General features: G+C 39.6%; 1 protein-coding gene across 1 annotated transcript in view; it reads left to right on the forward strand.

Moving 5' to 3' along the window:
• The window catches only part of LOC110441132 (putative uncharacterized protein DDB_G0271606), a 17,802-nt gene that overhangs the window by 1,046 nt on the left and 8,822 nt on the right, over positions 1-7,934 (forward strand). The window lies entirely within an intron of this gene.

Here is a 7,934-nt window from a genome sequence, read left to right on the forward strand (position 1 = left end):
CTGTAGAACTTCACCTGGCCAGCAAACAGGTGAGTATATACTGTAGAACTTCACCTGGCCAGCAAACAGGTGAGTATATACTGTAGAACTTCACCTGGTCAGGAAACAGTTGAGTATATACTGTAGAACTTCACCTGGCCAGCAAACAGGTGGGTATATACTGTAGAACTTCACCTGGACAGCAAACAGGTGAGTATATACTGTATAACTTCACCTGGCCAGGAAACAGGTGAGTATATACTGTAGAACTTAACCTGGCCAGCAAACAGGCGAGTATATACTGTAGAACTTCACCTGGCCATCAAACAGGTGAGTATATACTGTAGAACTTCACCTGGCCAGCAAACAGGTGAGTATATACTGTAGAACTTCACCTGGCCATCAAACAGGTGAATATATACTGTAGAACTTCACTTCATAGATGTTTACTGACTAACTCTAACCCTTACTGTTTACTAATACTTGTTATCGCGACCATCCACGAGTTACTCCCCTTCGAAGAGTTCTTGCTGGAAAATGCACAAGTCTCGCGAGAGAATGCGAGGATACGGGGGCAAAACAATCGGCCAGAAATCATGACCCGGACACAACATTTTCCCAAATTCCAAAGGTAAACTGTGTCAGGAAAAAATGGTTGCAACTTGTAATGAGAGACAGCTTAGAGAAACATATCGCCAATAAATTAGGTAAAAGTCTCTATGCAGACATCAGACATTACGTTGTGTGTTCGAAGCATTTCGTTGATGGGCAACCCAGTATTGAAAACCCGTTCCCCACTATTTTCGATTGCAATGACTTCAAGGAAAAAAAGTCTCTGAACATTGAAAGTTCTATCAGAAATAGGTTGTGTAAACCCTTGGAACATGTAATCCAGCATGATCCGGCCGTTCCAAGGAAGAGGATGAGACTCGTTAAGCTAACCAGTGACAAATCCGACGTGTGCTATAAGCCCCTATGTTGCCGGGGTGGTGGAATTCAGTGACACACACACTTATACAGCAGGTGCCGGCATTGGTTTAGGTAATAATTCATTACAAAATAACCATTTTTATGAAATTATTTGTAGTGTTGATAAATCAAAACTTGTAAATATTTAATATAATAAACTGATAAAAAGCAAACTTATAATTATAGTGAGTGCTGGTACATGTAGTAGTATCTATCTTAGTCCCCCTAGCCTGTAGTAGTATCTATCTTAGTCCCCCTAGCCTGTAGTAGTATCTATCTTAGTCCCCCTAGCCTGTAGTAGTATCTATCTTAGTCCCCCTACCCTGTAGTAGTATCTATCTTAGTCCCCCTACCCTGTAGTAGTATCTATCTTAGTCCCCCTACCCTGTAGTAGTATCTATCTTAGTCCCCCTACCCTGTAGTAGTATCTATCTTAGTCCCCCTACCCTGTAGTAGTATCTATCTTAGTCCCCCTACCCTGTAGTAGTATCTATCTTAGTCCCCCTACCCTGTAGTAGTATCTATCTTAGTCCCCCTACCCTGTAGTAGTATCTATCTTAGTCCCCCTACCCTGTAGTAGTATCTATCTTAGTCCCCCTACCCTGTAGTAGTATCTATCTTAGTCCCCCTACCCTGTAGTAGTATCTATCTTAGTCCCCCTACCCTGTAGTAGTATCTATCTTAGTCCCCCTACCCTGTAGTAGTATCTATCTTAGTCCCCCTACCCTGTAGTAGTATCTATCTTAGTCCCCCTACCCTGTAGTAGTATCTATCTTAGTCCCCCTACCCTGTAGTAGTATCTATCTTAGTCCCCCTACCCTGTAGTAGTATCTATCTTAGTCCCCCTACCCTGTAGTAGTATCTATCTTAGTCCCCCTACCCTGTAGTAGTATCTATCTTAGTCCCCCTACCCTGTAGTAGTATCTATCTTAGTCCCCCTACCCTGTAGTAGTATCTATCTTAGTCCCCCTACCCTGTAGTAGTATCTATCTTAGTCCCCCTACCCTGTAGTAGTATCTATCTTAGTCCCCCTACCCTGTAGTAGTATCTATCTTAGTCCCCCTACCCTGTAGTAGTATCTATCTTAGTCCCCCTACCCTGTAGTAGTATCTATCTTAGTCCCCCTACCCTGTAGTAGTATCTATCTTAGTCCCCCTACCCTGTAGTAGTATCTATCTTAGTCCCCCTACCCTGTAGTAGTATCTATCTTAGTCCCCCTACCCTGTAGTAGTATCTATCTTAGTCCCCCTACCCTGTAGTAGTATCTATCTTAGTCCCCCTACCCTGTAGTAGTATCTATCTTAGTCCCCCTACCCTGTAGTAGTATCTATCTTAGTCCCCCTACCCTGTAGTAGTATCTATCTTAGTCCCCCTACCCTGTAGTAGTATCTATCTTAGTCCCCCTACCCTGTAGTAGTATCTATCTTAGTCCCCCTACCCTGTAGTAGTATCTATCTTAGTCCCCCTACCCTGTAGTAGTATCTATCTTAGTCCCCCTACCCTGTAGTAGTATCTATCTTAGTCCCCCTACCCTGTAGTAGTATCTATCTTAGTCCCCCTACCCTGTAGTAGTATCTATCTTAGTCCCCCTACCCTGTAGTAGTATCTATCTTAGTCCCCCTACCCTGTAGTAGTATCTATCTTAGTCCCCCTACCCTGTAGTAGTATCTATCTTAGTCCCCCTACCCTGTAGTAGTATCTATCTTAGTCCCCCTACCCTGTAGTAGTATCTATCTTAGTCCCCCTACCCTGTAGTAGTATCTATCTTAGTCCCCCTACCCTGTAGTAGTATCTATCTTAGTCCCCCTACCCTGTAGTAGTATCTATCTTAGTCCCCCTACCCTGTAGTAGTATCTATCTTAGTCCCCCTACCCTGTAGTAGTATCTATCTTAGTCCCCCTACCCTGTAGTAGTATCTATCTTAGTCCCCCTACCCTGTAGTAGTATCTATCTTAGTCCCCCTACCCTGTAGTAGTATCTATCTTAGTCCCCCTACCCTGTAGTAGTATCTATCTTAGTCCCCCTACCCTGTAGTAGTATCTATCTTAGTCCCCCTACCCTGTAGTAGTATCTATCTTAGTCCCCCTACCCTGTAGTAGTATCTATCTTAGTCCCCCTACCCTGTAGTAGTATCTATCTTAGTCCCCCTACCCTGTAGTAGTATCTATCTTAGTCCCCCTACCCTGTAGTAGTATCTATCTTAGTCCCCCTACCCTGTAGTAGTATCTATCTTAGTCCCCCTACCCTGTAGTAGTATCTATCTTAGTCCCCCTACCCTGTAGTAGTATCTATCTTAGTCCCCCTACCCTGTAGTAGTATCTATCTTAGTCCCCCTACCCTGTAGTAGTATCTATCTTAGTCCCCCTACCCTGTAGTAGTATCTATCTTAGTCCCCCTACCCTGTAGTAGTATCTATCTTAGTCCCCCTACCCTGTAGTAGTATCTATCTTAGTCCCCCTACCCTGTAGTAGTATCTATCTTAGTCCCCCTACCCTGTAGTAGTATCTATCTTAGTCCCCCTACCCTGTAGTAGTATCTATCTTAGTCCCCCTACCCTGTAGTAGTATCTATCTTAGTCCCCCTACCCTGTAGTAGTATCTATCTTAGTCCCCCTACCCTGTAGTAGTATCTATCTTAGTCCCCCTACCCTGTAGTAGTATCTATCTTAGTCCCCCTACCCTGTAGTAGTATCTATCTTAGTCCCCCTACCCTGTAGTAGTATCTATCTTAGTCCCCCTACCCTGTAGTAGTATCTATCTTAGTCCCCCTACCCTGTAGTAGTATCTATCTTAGTCCCCCTACCCTGTAGTAGTATCTATCTTAGTCCCCCTACCCTGTAGTAGTATCTATCTTAGTCCCCCTACCCTGTAGTAGTATCTATCTTAGTCCCCCTACCCTGTAGTAGTATCTATCTTAGTCCCCCTACCCTGTAGTAGTATCTATCTTAGTCCCCCTACCCTGTAGTAGTATCTATCTTAGTCCCCCTACCCTGTAGTAGTATCTATCTTAGTCCCCCTACCCTGTAGTAGTATCTATCTTAGTCCCCCTACCCTGTAGTAGTATCTATCTTAGTCCCCCTACCCTGTAGTAGTATCTATCTTAGTCCCCCTACCCTGTAGTAGTATCTATCTTAGTCCCCCTACCCTGTAGTAGTATCTATCTTAGTCCCCCTACCCTGTAGTAGTATCTATCTTAGTCCCCCTACCCTGTAGTAGTATCTATCTTAGTCCCCCTACCCTGTAGTAGTATCTATCTTAGTCCCCCTACCCTGTAGTAGTATCTATCTTAGTCCCCCTACCCTGTAGTAGTATCTATCTTAGTCCCCCTACCCTGTAGTAGTATCTATCTTAGTCCCCCTACCCTGTAGTAGTATCTATCTTAGTCCCCCTACCCTGTAGTAGTATCTATCTTAGTCCCCCTACCCTGTAGTAGTATCTATCTTAGTCCCCCTACCCTGTAGTAGTATCTATCTTAGTCCCCCTACCCTGTAGTAGTATCTATCTTAGTCCCCCTACCCTGTAGTAGTATCTATCTTAGTCCCCCTACCCTGTAGTAGTATCTATCTTAGTCCCCCTACCCTGTAGTAGTATCTATCTTAGTCCCCCTACCCTGTAGTAGTATCTATCTTAGTCCCCCTACCCTGTAGTAGTATCTATCTTAGTCCCCCTACCCTGTAGTAGTATCTATCTTAGTCCCCCTACCCTGTAGTAGTATCTATCTTAGTCCCCCTACCCTGTAGTAGTATCTATCTTAGTCCCCCTACCCTGTAGTAGTATCTATCTTAGTTCCCCTACCGGGCCTTCCCTGACAACAATGTGACATTTTCTATTACTAATAAGGTGAACCTCATCTTACCTAAAATGCTTTATTTGATACAAGATGGTGTTTAAAATAGACCTTTATGAATACCGCTGGATGGGTTGGTGATAATTTTGATATTCTACACATCTGTGAACAATTTTGTAGATGTACAACTTGATCAGTATGCAGGCAATACCCAGGACCATCCTTATATATGTGTGGGTCCAGCCAGGAAGTACGGTCAAGTAACAGAGCTTCAGGACAAAATAGGTTCTTTGCAGGTATGATAAGTATGTTAATTTAATACAGACATTGATACTAAACAGCTCAATATTAAGCAGTCTAATGTTATCCATGACAGAATCTACAATATGTATTCGACACAATAGATTCCTCTTTTACTTGAACTGTGTGTTACCCATGACTTTAAGTACACAATCATATGTTAAATAGCTGTCACTGTAGTGTAATATACTTGAACTATTTGTCAAAACTGAAGCAATCCCTTGTTTTGGTATTAGAAATATAAAAGAAATTAAACAAATGCATATTTGTAGTCTTTACAACTTAAACTGCAGCTTTATAGCAAAATTATACTCATTCTCTTGTTCTTATTTTTATAAGTTATTGTCATATGAGACTGAAAGATACTCATTCCAGGCTGAACTGTTTACACTGTAATGCAAATCTTTCAGCACTATTAGACTGAACAGAATGCTGTTCAATACTTATACTTATATTTTCTTTGACTTTTACAAATTTACTAATTATTTTTTGGTATATTTCTGCTTTAAACATTAAGTTGATTCTTGATAAAGGAAAAGATATCATTGACCAGCTATTCCTAACAAAATAAGCATTACCATTGATTGTGACATCATAACCATTGATTGTGACATCATAACCATTGATTGTGACATCATAACCATTGATTGTGACATCATAACCATTGATTGTGACATCATAATTTTTGATATCACACTTATAATGTTGTAATAATAACCACTCCAGAGTAATTAATGGTCACAGCTAGCTTTGGTAGGTTTTGATATTTTTTGATAAATCCTTTTCATCATATATAATATTGTATGCTATTTCCAGACAACATGTGCCAATCTAACAGAAGAGAATGCAAGATTGAAGAAAGAGAATGACACCCTGAAACAGCAACTTCATTCAGACGATACTATCACAAAAAAAGTCATTGCTTCTGATCAGTCAACAAGATAGACATGTAAAACCAGAAGTGTCAATTGCAAGGAAGCTGACTTTAACAGAGGAATTTGTTTTGATGCAATTTTTTTTTTCCTGGCTGTGTCGTTTGGGATATATTTCGGCCAATTGTCCTCATTATTTTCAAGGTGGTTTTTATTTTGTGCGGAAATTTAGATCCTCTGATTAAATAGTCATCCAGAGACAAATTTAAGAATAGCATGGCAATCTAAAATACCCCGACACTACTGTTTGTTATTAATTGAACTGAGCTATATTACACAGAAACCGAGCAGCTCAGGAGCCCCCCAGGCCAGCACATGTAGTTCTTGCAAGATACATCACACTTTGAATGCTTTATTTTGTATACAAGTTATATTAATTTGTTATAATTTGTGCAAAATCATGGAAATACAAGAATGATTGTTATTCAATATAGCCTACACAGATATAATCAAATAATGTGTAAAACTTTAATTGCTTGATGTGTCATATCATATTATTTTAAAATGTACATGTAATAAATAGAAAAAAAGTCACTTTTAATTGAGATATTTTCTTGTATTTTCAATGTTTCAAATTCAGCATAGAGCTGAGAGGAAAAAGAAAGGTTTCATAGAATGTCATATCTTGGAGAAAAGAATTTGACATTTTACAGGATCAAATGGAATTCTTTCAATATAGATAACTTTATTTGTAATCTGAACAAAAATGAAAACAAAAATACTCGACATTACAGATATTACTGGGCCTGTATTTATGCTCAAGCATCAAACCTAGCTTCTTGGTAATTCGCTTAAATCAGGTCAGATCATCAAAATGACAAGTGTAAACACTTAAATCAGGTCAGATCATCAAAATGACAAGTGTAAACACTTGAGACAGTATTGGGATCAAATTAAGTGCAGAATCCAAGTTGAGCAGAAGAATGTCATGAAGGAGGGCCTAGAATTTAATTTTTCAACAAGTGATTTAGCTAAACTATTCCTGTGAATGAACAACTCAAAGTAGGTTTAAACAGGTATTTTTCTCAAGGGAGATATATAAAATTATTTATGTTTATAAATTAGAGCGTGTGGAAATCCCTCATGGAAATTTAAAAAGGTTGGCAAGTATGCACTTTATTTCTAGAACACCAGTATTACATCATTTACATACAAAAAAGCCATCCGGTGATGTAGCTACGTATATAAAGATAATCCTGAAACACATGTCTGTTTCTTGACATTGAACGGAATTCCAAGATAGCTGTCATTATTTCTTTAATTTCCAGAACTATTATTTGACAAAAATGGCCTAGAATACATGTCGATTTCCATACCGTGTTGCATGTTTTAAATACACCTACAGTACCAAATACGGCCATCGACACGTCATGGATGTGGTCATTGCAGTGTAGCTGGTAAGGCTTACCCTTGTCAGTTTTCCTTCTAGGAACTCGTATTTTGGACCGACAAAAATAAAACTCATAACGAATAGAGGTCACATCCAATGCATCTATTGATGACATCCCAATAAAGTTGTTTGTCCAAAACAAGCTTTCTGACGTTTCATTTACATAAAGGTAACACGATACTCTGTACACCGCTGACGGTTCGTCACACCTGTGAAGCTTTAGCTTCGTCCTCTTTTTCAATATCTGGATAATATTTAACATGTCTGATTGCTATCATAGGTGGACTAGCTCATATTTTTTCTTTTTTGGAGTGGGTGATACCTTTTGACTTTAAAATATTATCCAATTCACTACATTGAAGTTCGCGGAAATTTGTATCTGAATGTTTTGGGCTTCCATGTTGTTTATATCCGTTGCCCCAGCGAGTACAGTTTAATCCCCTCCTATATAAGTTATTGTTAATTTACTGGATATGATTTTGATGATGTAAGTTATTGTTTACTGACTGGATATGATTTTGATGATATAAGTTATTGTTTACTGACTGGATATGGTTATGATGATATAAGTTATTGTT

This window comes from Mizuhopecten yessoensis, unplaced genomic scaffold (assembly GCF_002113885.1).
Source record: "Mizuhopecten yessoensis strain PY_sf001 unplaced genomic scaffold, ASM211388v2 scaffold715561, whole genome shotgun sequence".
Lineage (NCBI taxonomy): Eukaryota > Metazoa > Mollusca > Bivalvia > Pectinida > Pectinidae > Mizuhopecten > Mizuhopecten yessoensis.